The sequence below is a fragment of the Octodon degus genome, unplaced genomic scaffold (assembly GCF_000260255.1).
Source record: "Octodon degus isolate 3935 unplaced genomic scaffold, OctDeg1.0 scaffold00335, whole genome shotgun sequence".
NCBI lineage: Eukaryota > Metazoa > Chordata > Mammalia > Rodentia > Octodontidae > Octodon > Octodon degus.
The window spans coordinates 418,068-430,762 of record NW_004524911.1 but is presented as its reverse complement, the minus strand read 5'-3'; the positions used below and the strand labels follow the sequence as shown (position 1 = coordinate 430,762).

General features: G+C 45.8%; 1 protein-coding gene across 6 annotated transcripts in view; it reads left to right on the top strand.

Annotated features, from left to right (window-relative positions):
* Positions 1-12,695, top strand: part of LOC101573726 (protein FAM156A/FAM156B) — a 57,751-nt gene that overhangs the window by 11,145 nt on the left and 33,911 nt on the right. For 2 of the 6 annotated variants that reach the window (XM_023708190.1, XM_023708189.1), the window contains exons 2-3: positions 1,972-2,220; positions 12,445-12,569. The gene's annotated coding sequence lies outside the window, so the exon portion shown is untranslated. Of the gene's footprint in view, positions 1-1,971; positions 2,221-8,959; positions 9,241-9,985; positions 10,213-12,444; positions 12,570-12,695 lie in introns of those variants that run through there. The other 4 variants (XR_002819470.1, XM_023708186.1, XM_023708188.1 and 1 more) reach the window with 3 other exon arrangements.

The following is a 12,695-nucleotide window of genomic DNA, read 5'->3' as shown; positions in this document are numbered from 1 at the left end:
AGGGTGTGTAGGTGTGTGTCTGTGTGTTCTTTGGACTCCCCCAAAGGGACTGAAGATGGTATTTTCGCCCTGATTACATTTTTTTTTTTTTTTTGCGGAACCGGGGATTGAACTCAGCCCCTTGTGCTTGCCAGGGAAGCATTTATTCCACTGAGTCATCTCCCTGGCCCTGATTACATTCTTATAGCCAGAGTTTGGTGCAGGGAAGTTTGGAGTCTCTTAAATTATGAGCTCAGTGGCTGTCTTTCGTGTCTCTGGTTATCTGAACTGTTTGAAGGTTGGTGTCTTGGGAGTGAAATTTCGAGTGTGTGTGTGTGTGTGTGTGTGTGTGTGTGTGTGTGTGATTGGTGATGAACCCAAAGCCTCAGATATGCTAGGCAAATTGCTCTATCACTGAGTTATATTTCCAGCCCTAAAAAAATTTGTTTTGAGATAGGGTCTTGCCAAGTTGCCCAAGGTAGCCTTGGACTTGTGATGTTGTCTCCACCTCCCAAGTAACTAGGATTATAGGCAGATGGAATAGGAGAAAGAGTAAGTGGACAGGATGTTGTTTTTTATTAAGTATATACAGGGAGGGTCTCAGTATGGACCTGGGAGAAGAAAGGAAGGAAGCCATGAGGTTATCTGGGGCAGAAGGAACAGCATGTGTAATGTCCCTGAAGTGAGGGACTGCTTGCTGGACTTCTGGATATCAAAGAGTTCATAATGCTAGGAGGCCTCATCCAGGTTTGAACTTGTAGTGCTCATTGAAAAGAATGTGTTGTGCCCTTCAGCAGATGAAGGACCCAAGGCTCAGAGCAGTGCCCTGAGCCTCTTTTCCAGCTCTCTGCTGGGGGTTGGATGTGGGGGCAGCTGACTGGCTAAGGGATGCAAGCTGAATGGAAAGATCAGGTCAAGGGTGGAGGACTGTTCAGTATAATGAGGAAGACCTCTGTGGGGGAGAGGGATGGTTTAGTGGAATTTATCAATGAACTAAATGTATTAAGGGTAACAGCAGCTAGGTCTGTCACTTTTGGAAAAGGTTAATTTCAAATATGGGAAGGAAGCAAAGTAGAACAATTTCCAAGGTGATAGGAGGTCCACATGAACTTACAGTTTTTAGTATATATGTGTTTTTAGTATACATATGTGGATAAAAGGGGAGCTAATGCTCCTTTGAGAAATTGTTGGCACCGTGACTGGGAGAAGGAAGAGATAAGATGAGCCTGTCGTGATTTATAACATCAGTAATATGACAGTGTTCATTGAATGATGGGGACACATAAGAATGACATAGAAACCTGCTTGACAGAGCTCCTGCTGGCCAAACAGGACAATTTTGGCATCAAAATAACTGATAATAATAATGGATTTTAACCTATTGAATAAAGTATCCCAAGACCATACTGATACAAATAAAGCAAATGCAAGTTTAATGAAAAACATATTTAAACAATTTCAAAGGACCCCTTGTAAAATATGTCTTGATTATAAATGGAAAAGGTATAACTTTATAAGCTAACACCACCTTTATGAAGTGATTCAAGTGAACGTCAAAAGTGGGGCAAATTGAAATCATGTACTATATGATAGGAAACAATGAAAACAGAACAATATGTGAAATTCCTGTTAAAGATGCTATAATCTGAACTTAATCATGATGACAAAGCTAACAGAAGGGTATTGTACAAAATAACTGGCCTGTAATTTCCCAGTGCAACAAAGCCTGGAAAGGTAAAAGAACTTTTTCAGATTGAAGGATGCTAAAATGATAACAAATGCAACATGTGATTTTGAACTGGACCCTTATGCTATATATAAGCTATATTATTGGGAAAACTGGCCAATTTTATGGGTCTGTGTTACTCAGATTTTCACTACTCTAACAAAGTACCTGAAACAATAATAAGAAAAGAAAAAAAATAAGAAGAAAGGTTTATTTTAGCGCACAGTTTTGGAGGTTTCCTTTCATGGTTGGCCCTGTTTTTTTAGGCCTGTGGTGGGGTAGCACATCATGGTGGGAGAACATGGTACAGCAAAGCTGCTCACTTCATGGCTGGAAATGAAAAACAGAGGAAGAGGAAAGGGGTAGGTTCCTCAAGGTCAGAAGGCCTCCCACTAGGCTCCAACTCAAAATTTCCACCACCTCTCAGTAGCATGAAGCTGGGACCTACGCCTTTCAACGCATGGACCACTGGAGAATATCACAGATCTAAATCAGCAGAATCTGAGGAGCAGATGGTAATACTGTATCAATGCTAATTTCCTGATTTTGATAGTGGTATTACAGTTATTTAGGACAATGTCTTTGACTATAAGAGTGCTGGACACGGTGTCTTCATTATACCCTCCAGTGGCTTAGGGGAAAAGAAAAGGTCTTTACAGCTTTTCTTGTAAAAAAGTATTACAGGGGCTGGGGAGATGGCTCAGTAATATAAGCACTTCCCTGGCAAGCGCAAGGGCCTGAGTTCAATTCCCAGTTCTGAAAAAAAAAAGTACTGTAGAGTAAAAATATTATATAAAATGATATACTTACATTTAGAGAAACCTGTAAGAACATGACCTTTGAGCCAGTGAGAGGATTTAGTGATGCTTTGGATAACATTTTATATGTTTTTTTCCGTATTATGTTTTACTTTTAGGGGAGACAATAGGAGGAAGTAGCAAAAATAGTGTCTCATTGGAGTTTCCAAAGTATGTGAGACTTTATGTAGTATACTGATGAAATGAAATAGCCAGGAACATCAGATGGAAGATGTCTTTCCTTATTTCTGGGACAAAAATACCTAACACCTGCAACTTAAAGTAAGTTTTAGTTCATAGTTTGGAAGTTTCAGCCCATGTTTGGCAGGCATAAACAAGGAAATGACATGGCAGAAGGGTCTGGGCAGAGGAAAGCTGCTTCTGTCAGGGTGGGCAGGGAGGGGAGAGCAAAGGGAGGAGCCAGGAAGGGAGACAATGTTTTTATAGGTCAAGACATTGGCCACACATGGCATCTGGTCAGCTCTAGAGCTGTGCTGTAGCCACCACAAATATTTCCCTCTCTTTTTTTAATGTCTTGAATATGGGGTCTACAGGGTCTCGCTACACACATCAGACTCATAGTGATCCTCCTGTTTTCAGCCTCCAAGCAAGCACTGGGATTATAGGTGCATGCCACCATGCCCAGTCTCAGTCTCTCAGTGCACCTTGGGTGAGGCTGGCACTGCACACCTGGGATCGAACCCTGGTCCTTGCACCTGCCTAAGCAGGCGCTTCAGTCTGCTGAGCTATCTGGCTGGGCCTACTTCCCTCTCTTCTGTGTTTTTACCAATCAAACAGTAACTGAAATTGAAGGAAGTGAGTCATAATTAGGCTTCAACAGTAGCCTGCAGACGGAACCCTCCAGGGAATCCTAGAAGTTACAAGCGCTATACTACCAATAACTGAAGCCAACCTTTCTTGAAGAACATTCCCTAGGGCACACAATAGTTGCATCTCAGCAAGCTTACATAAGCAAAGGGTGTCATTATGGTCAGAAAGAAGCCTCGCCTTGGAGGCAGATAGTATAGATTCCTCCTTTAACGACCCAGTTCTGTTCCTGCAACTGGGGCATTAAATGAATTGGTCACTAAAAGAGGAATTATATATACTATATACATTACAATATTCAGAACAAACAGTCAAAGGAAACTCCAACTTGATGACTTTGCATCACCCTTATATGCAGTACTGTAATATACAACAGAACATAAAACTACAATACCATACAGTACAACCAGCAAAAGTTACATTGTATAAACAAGGTATACTATGCAAGAAAATACATTAAGGTTCAATAAGCAAGCTGTATAGAACTGTAGCAAAAAAAAAAAAAACCCACCCTGACTTGTAAGTCTGAGCAACAAGTCCCAAGTCCAAACACTGTGCCTCGGTCCCAATCCCAGCACACATTAAACAAGAGGAATATCTGTACTCGGGTAACTCCTACAGCCATCTTATTCTGTCTCAGCAACCTAACTCCTTTAGTTTGTTTCCTCATCTGTAGCTGGAATGTTGGGTGCTTCTCTCTCTGAACCTTGGGAAATACAGGCTGACATGTGAAGAACATAACAGGTCCTAAGAAACTAGCCTACAGGAAGAGCCACTCACGTTGTGCCCTGTTGGAGGGACGCATAAGTGTGGAAAACAGCATACCAGAGCGCTGGAAGTCTAGTCCATCCACAAACCATCTTTGGGTTGGGGTACTGGATGTGGCCAGATGGGTGTGATTTCCGTCTATTCTCTGTATTGTTGACCTTCCTAGGGAATATGCTTCCTTTCACACTCAGGTGTGCTGGGCTAAGACCAATGTGTGTCAGTAAATGAAGTCCATCTTTATGCTTGACTCTGTAGTAGACACAACCAGGTGTGGCTTTGACCTCTTCACTAGACATGGGAGGAACTGATGTGGTTCTCTCTAGGACTTTATGGCACCCACTGAGCACAACTAAGGAGTTGTAGGAAACTACAGCAGATGCACTCAGAAGGCCCCCTTCAGTGAGAAGCCAGCTGAAAATCCGTAAGGACCACTGCACCAACTCTCTTGCAAAAGGACAACGGCCAGATAGACTTTCTCTGGTCATTACAGAAAGCTCATATTGTGATGTAAACTGTATCTCACCACTAGCATTGTACATTTAATTTACTTGGTTAAGGACAAGATAAAGGGAACAGTCTTTCCACATGTCTGTTATTGCTTCTTTACTGGGAGGTTGGTCCTGGACTGCATCCTGTCATGACACAGAAACTGTATCTTGCCAGGCATTAGGGCACACAGCTGTGGTTGCAGGATGTGGGAGGCTGAGGCAAGAGGATTGCCTAGAGTTCAAGGCCAGCTTAAACTACATAGAAAGGCCCTGTTTCAACCCCCCCTCAAAAATTGCTTCCACAAATACAAACACCAATTTCAAATGCAACAATAGGACCATATAGATTAGAGGGAAATCTCTGGTACATGTACTGTACTCTATTACTTCAAAACTTCTGAATATATTCTTTCACTATATTTATGGAGGCATCCTTATTTCTTTAAATCTTTGTAACATATTGAAGATATGACGTGATGGTTTCATAGGCATATACACAGAGTGAAATGATTACTAGGGTGTATCCTCCATGTGTTTCTGCATTTGATTCTTTAGTGCAGATGTTATTAATTCAGGGATTTCTTTTTTCATTTCCAATCTGAGGTCCTCTATATCTTTCTGCAGCTGTTTCTTTATTTCAGAAGCTGTTGATTCATTGCTTTCAGCTGTGTGATTTCCAATTTGTTCTGTGTTAGTGTCCTCTGCACTTGTTACGGGTGGTCTTGGGTTCTGGGGTTGCATTTTGTTCCTTCTCGTCATTTTGTGTAGCACTGTCTTCTTCCCTTTGTTGTAGATCTTTGCTTTAGTTATAACCTTCGCACGTACTGCAGTTCAGGTGCAGCTCTACAAAGTTTGGACTTATCCAACTGCGTCTGGCTTAGGTCTGGCTGCTGTGCTCAGCTCCTTCCTGCTCCTGCCCTTGATGGTAAATATGTTGTGCCCCTGTGGCAAGATGTTCTGCTCCTGGACTAGCTGGGTGGATCTATCCTCTATACTCTCTGCAGGGATTGCAGCTGCAGGATTACAGCCCAGGCATGTATGCCAGGCCTGAGCTGTGCCTGGAGGGGGCAAGGTGGAGAAGGGGGGAGAGGAAGCTCTCCCTCACACTCACTGGGTCTGGGCTAGGACTGGGTCTGGGGGTTCCCGGAACGTGGCAGAAATTCCTACTCGGCGGGCGGGGTGGGGGAGGTGCTGCGGAGTGGTGGGAGGCGTCTCAAGGGGATGGGAGAGGGTCTGGCCCACGCTGCACCTGGGCTGGGACTGGTCCCGCCGGCACAGGGTAGTAGGAAGCTCTCCCACACACTCACTGGACCTGGGCTAGGACTGGGTCTGGGGGTTCCCGGAACGCGGCAGAAATCTACTAGGGTGTATCAAATTAAACTTTTACCTTCCCTACTCACATCTAAATATTGTATTATTTGTAACTAAGGCTTTCCCTTAAAAACTCTGCTCTCAGAATCTATTACAATTAGCTGAGTCATCTGTGGAATTCTAATAAACTTATACCTTTGATACTCAGAAAAAGCTAGCAAAGCCATTGTGTGCCCCTTCATGCAGCTGAACCCTAGATAAAATGGAAATTGTTTTTCTATATCTGAAACTAGAAAACAAGAAAAAAATCAAGGAGACTAGGAGGGAGGAGGCATATCCCAAAGAAGGGGAAGTTCATCACAAGGCTATCCACATCACAGCAAGGAAGGCTGAGTGTGGGTCACCTGCTGAAAAAGAGGATTGGATTGGCTAGAATTTGGGTGTGGGCTTTAAGAGGGTGGGATGTGGTACAGATGAGGCATTTGGGACTAGGCAGGGGCAGATATGCCCGGTCTAGAAGGCTGGGCATTATCCTAAGGGCATGGGGCAGAACCTGCAGTGTTTCAACAGGGGCCTGACTGGCAAGTGGGAAAGTCCCTCTGGCATTAGGATGCAATGTACAGGAAGGCTCAGGACTGGTGGCAAGAACACCAGCTCTGACGTGACGGTCACTGTCCAGGGGAGACATGAGGATGGCTGGACTAGGAAACTAAATCTGGCAGTGGGAATAAGGGAGTATAAAATTGTTCCTTTCAAAGTCTTACACCAGGGCTTTGGGATTATTGGGCTGGTCAGAGAGGCAGTCATCAAGGAAGGCTTCAAGCCTAAGCAGCAAGGCAGAAGGTGGCGTCTTACACTGAGGAAGGCAGCACTGGAGGATGCAAATGTGCAAAGGGTCAAGGTGGACACCATCAGTTTGGAACATGCTGAGCATTAGCAGCTTCAGGATTCAACCATGCATGACTTGAGGGAATCTGGCAAGCGGACTTAACCTCTTTCTGCCTAAGATACTTCATCTGTTACACAAGAACACTACAAATTTGGAAACACAAATGACTGTTTTCACTCATTTAGCGTGCAAGAATATTTTAAACATTACATACAGTAGCAAGGTGTCAGGTATTCCTCAGGTAAAATGGGAATCTCTCTCCTCACCCATGTTTGTTTGGTTTTACACATCAGCTTTGAGGATGGCATTGTCAGTGCAGGCAGGCAGGGAGAATAAACTGGGGCTGGGGAGATAGCTCAGTAGAATAAGCACTTGCCTGGCAAGTGTGGGGTCCTGAGTTCAATCCCCAGTACTGCAAAACAAAAAAAAAAAGTACATAAATTGTCAGTGTTTATCACCTTTGTATAGTATATCACATCAGCCTGTCACCTACAGAAACATCCTCAGATCTGCTCATCTCCGGCTTGTAGCCCCTCTCCTTCAATGGCCTAAGGTAAGCCTTTGGGACCTAAGACCTTTTATACTGTTCTCTGTCCTGCAGGTTGTCTAGAAATCCTTCACTGCCAGGTGACCAGGGAGGAGAAGAATTGTCAGAAGGCTCAAGAGGTTTCTAGTTTACAAGATTGAGCTGGATTATGTGCTGCTCAAAAAGAACAGTATAGGGCTGTATAGCAGGGAGGTCATGAAGCCACTGACATCTACGCTTCAATTTGATCTACCACTTATCCCTTGTGAGACTTTTTACTGGTGACTCAAACACTCTGTGACAATTACCTCATTTGTAAAAGGCAGGCCCTGACCATCTTTTGAGATTATTCATTTTGGTTTTTTTTAGATCACAAAAAATTACCTTTTACTATTACAAAGAGTTGTCGATGTTAAGGTATCTTCACAATAAAAAAGACACTTTTCTTATGTATGTATCTGCCTAGACACGCATGAAATACACCTGGCTTAATAAAGTTCACCCTGCTGGCAATATTGAACTTCATCTGTCTCCTAGATTAAGCCACCATGCAGAAATCCTTACACTTTTCTGTTCCGCGAAACTGCAGGCCACATAGGACGACGTTTCCCCGTAAGATCCAGCTAATAAGGCTTGCTGTCTGTCCACTCTGTGCTTGAGCCAGCCGAGTGCTGGCTCCCACAACACTCTCAGGTGACAGACCTTCTATTGCTTGTTCCTTTGTCTCTCATGGATGCTACACTTAGAATGGAGGTTTGTCCTGCTAAAAAACTGGGCACAGAGCTCACCATTCCCTGGTTTAGGGGACTGACACTTTTTCTAATTACAAGCCCCGCGCCCCCAGCAGCTCTTGCCATTACAGTCAGTGGGTTTCTCCCTATAAAACTAAAAGGCAAACGCAACCCCACCAAGACACCCTAAGTCTACACCTGGGGCGATCTGTCTATTGGAGTGTACCTCAAAAGTGAAACTTCATTGATTTGGTCTTTGGTTGTCCTAATGGGTTTCTTTCAACCCAGGCACAACCACTGAGTGGACAAAGCAGACTCCGAGACGAGTTTTCACACGCACACCCCACACCAGAACTTGCCAGCTGAACCGGGGCCAGGAAGCCTCCAGTGACGCAGCGCGGCTCCCACGAGCCCAGCCCATGACGTCACGCCCGCTGCTCAGCGCCTTTTCCCACCGTCTCCACACACATGGAGGATTCCTAAACCCTGCGCTCAATTCTAGGCTGGGCAGCTCATTACAGGGAAAATTCACATTCTTAAAGTAATAGTCCTGTGGTATAACAGAATCGGTGTGTTAAAGTATCAGATTATTACAATTTCAAGATAACACTGATACAAGCACAAATTGGTGAATGTGAATTAAAGTAGGTGACAGTAGTAAGAGGAGAGATTGATGCAAGAGTCGCAACAGGACGGCAGCGATGTGCCATTTGGGGTCAGCCTGCATGCCAGACCAAACCGGGCGGATAAGGACCGGACCCATCCAGAAGCGCGGCCAGGCCCCTCCCGCAGGAAAACCCACCACCACGATTTCCAGCCAAACGGCTACCGCAGTCGCTGCAACCAATCAAAGCCCAGCCTCTCCGAGGCGTCGCTTCCCGATGACGCATTCCCGGCGCGCAGTACACAACTTTGCTCTGCAGCCTCTCTTGCCTCCGGAGGATACCTCCTCTCTGTGGTCTTACCCAAGGCCTACCTAGCGCCTCGCTGTTTCCCTACCTGGGGAAAGGAGGCGTCACGCCCGCGAGTGGACGGCGAGACCTGCGGAGGATAGTGAACGCGCGTGAGCCAGGCCGAGAGAGACTGAGAGGATGAGCCCAAGGGGGCGGGGAGAGCGGGAAAGGGATGGAGAGGGAACCAGAAACGGAGAGAGCGCGCCACAAAAAAGAGCGCCAGACAGCAAAGCTGAGAGGCCGAGTGAGACCCGGAGGGAGCTAGATCTTGAGACGGCCCAGGAGGCCTGGGAGAAAGAACCGCCCTAGAAGAGAAGGACACGGCCGTGCCCGAGAGACTCCTAGGCGGGGCGGCTGTGTTCCGGGCCCCCCGCTGGTCGCGTGGCCGCGGTGAAGGGCGCCCAGGGAGGGTTGTTGCTTTCCTTGGGCAGCTCGTGGCTTCGCGTCGCCCTCAGAATGGCGTTTGGACCGCCTACGTGTCGCATAGTCCTCGTTCTGTAGCTGGGGCTGCTGGCTTGAAGAGGGAATATAGGACTGAAACTTTGTGGGGGCCTCCTTTAGCAGCGGGGCTGTCACTGGGCTCAAATTCGGTCTGGTCCAGAAGTAACTGGTTTCAAGGGGCCGGGGAGATAGCTCCGTAGAATAAGCGCTTCCCTGGCAAGCGCAAGGGCCTGAGTTCAATCCCCGGTTCCGAAAAAAAAAAAAATGCAGCTCCAGAAATAACCGGTTTCAGCGGGGCGTGGTGGCTCAAGCCTGTAGCCTCAGCACTCGGGCCGCTGAGGCAGGAGGATTTGGGCAACTTCCAGGCCAGCCTGGGTTACATAGAGTTCGAGGCTAGCTTGAACTACTTGGGAAGACCCTGATTTTAGAAGAAAACAATGAAAAGGAGGAAAAAATAACGCAGAAAGAACCTATTTCGTTGGCATCTCCTTCCCCCCTCCCCCGCCCCCAGCTCATAGTGTGAGACAGAATCATTCAAGTGTTTTGGAGAACGGTGACATATGTCAAATGAAAACGTGAGAAAAGCTTCCTAGAACGCTTGAGAGAGACAGTGGTCAGGATGTTAATTAGGAATGAGTACACTTGCCTCCCATAGGCTCTGTGATTCCTGCATTAGCACACAAATTACTCTGCAGTCAAGCAACTGCAGGCCGGAAGTGTGTGGTAGTCAGAGAAGAAAGGCATCTTTGGTTGTCCCCAGTGCTTGAGTGCAGCAGTGGGTTCAGAAATGTGGTGTTAGGATTAGTCACAGATTTCCACTGCCATCCCCCAGATCATACAGCCTTCTTAGCAGAACTGGATTTGGGTGTTGACCAGCATGTGTGAGGATTGTTTTGTTTCACTTATCCAAAAAGGCCAGTGGCCTTCCCTGGCTAAGCCTTTCAGTGTACCTAGCTTGCAGCACCCAGTGGAAGGTCAGAAAGGAAGGATTTGTATATTTGAAGGAGCAGGATTTCAGTAGCTCCCTGTCAAGGGGCAGTGTCTCTTAACTTGGACCATCTTGACATCGAAGACAGTGTTGGGGGAAATTGTTTGTAGGGAAGCACTGCTTCAACTCCGGATGTAGATGGCGCTGAAACTCATACCTGGGTTGTGTGAAATAGTTCAGTTAAAACCAAATATTGGTGATCCCTATACTTTACCCAGCAAGTTCCTTGAAGCTGTTCCAAAGATCAGTGCTCAGTTCTAGGCTGGGCAGTTGTTCATGACAAGGAAAATTCACATTCTGAAAGTAATAGTCTTGTGGTATAACAGAATCTGTGTGTGCTATTATGAGAGTATTACAATTTCAAGACAATGACAATCATACAAGCACAAAATGGAGAATGTGAATTAAAGTAGGTGACAGTAGTAAGAGGAGAGATTGATGTAAAGAATAATATAGAGACCTTTGTATTTTTACAGGCCTATGTGAGTGAGAAGTGGATATCATCCCTACCTAGCTATGTGACCTTAAGTAGTTGAATCCCTCTGATCATTTACCTTATCTAAACTAGGGGTAGTAATACAAATCGAGCACCCCTAATCTGAAACTCCAAAACCAAAGTACTCTAAAACCTGAATACTTCTGACTGCCGGGATGGTACCAGAAGTAGAAAATTCCACAGGTGATCGCCTCTGACACCGTTAAAATGAGGAGGTGTAGCTCTGCAATAGAGGGTGTGCTTAGCATTCCTGGGTCCCTGGGTAGAATTCCCAGCAAACATGCACGGGCGTACACACAGGCAGAATACATGCACAATTACAGGTGCATTGAGGGTATTGTATAAGATTTTCTTTAGGCTATGTATTGTGTGAAATTTATCTTTAGCTTATGTCAAATTCATCATATGTCATGTGATACATAAGTGGATTTTGTTTGGGCTCCAGTCTTATCCTTGAGATACATCATTTTGTATGCACATATCCCAAAATCTGGAAAATCTGCACTGGGAAACATTACTGGTCCTACTCAGCCTGCACTGTGTGCCACAGCAACCCAAGGAAGAAGCCTTTCCACACGCCCTGGGCTCCAGGACCTCCTCTGTGTTCCGATCCCTCTGTGACTCGTGTTTTGAGCTTTGCTTTGTTCATCGCCTTGCCTCACTGACTGGCCGCCCTCTGAGGACTGTTACCCTGCAGGAGTATGTGTTGTCCATGACTGGATGCAGAAGGTGTCTCGGCTTGATTGTGTATTCATCCAGTGATTGTGTTGTTCCCCCCACACTGCCCAGAGTTCGGAACCATGTGCCTCAGTGCTATAGTTTCCCACTTCCTAGTGGGCAGGTATCCTTACGCCAGCTGTTTCCCAGCTAGAAATAATGTGCTGTGAATGAGTGGATACAGCAGATCCTGTGCTCAGATTTCTGTTCATTCAGTGTGTAGGAAGCATTGTGTCTTCTGTCCCAACTTTACCCCAGCTGTCTACTACTAGTGGAGTCCCTGGTTGTTGCCTCTCTTCTGTTTCTTGGACAAAATTTTACTTCCTCAGACTGAGCTCTGTCCGCAGGATGGGGCTATATTGGCTATCTCACCAACAGGACCACTGAACGCAGTGTGCTCTCAGTAAAGGCTGCTTGCACGGATGCACCCTCACCACGCAGGTTATGTTGTTGTGTAATGAAGGGGCAAATGTTACTCAGCAATTGTCTGTCAGCAGTATCTGCCATGTGAGCCCACTGATCCTTGGGGACCAGGTGAGCTCTTCACTAGCAAGAAAAGATTTCTCCTAGATGTTCTTCTGCTGCTTTGGCCCATCTTCATCTTTACCAGTCCCTAAGAGACCTTCCTTGAACCACCCCTGCTGTTGTCTCTTTCAGGCCCCCTGCCAGGAGGTCACTAATGCAAACACCATGTTGGTGTCTTGATTTTCTTTTACAGGCAGAAGCAGGCCCTGCTAGGTATTACTGACTTTACTGTTCTTTTCTATGAGGTACTAATGCCATACCCTCCATTCTCAACCCTGCAGGATAGCGCTTACACGTGGAAGCACCAAAATTACAGAACACCTGTGTGAGAAAGACCAGACAATACTGCCTCATCCACTACTGTATGGCTGGGACTCAGACTCCTTTTTCCCTGGCATTGTAGAAGGTAGGTGAATACTTTTCAGCATCCTTTACCCTGCACAGGTCTCAGTCACTTACCCATGGGAATTTGCCATTTCTGGAAAAGCATCGTAGTGTTACTTGTTATCATTAAAGGAATCCTGTTCCTTAG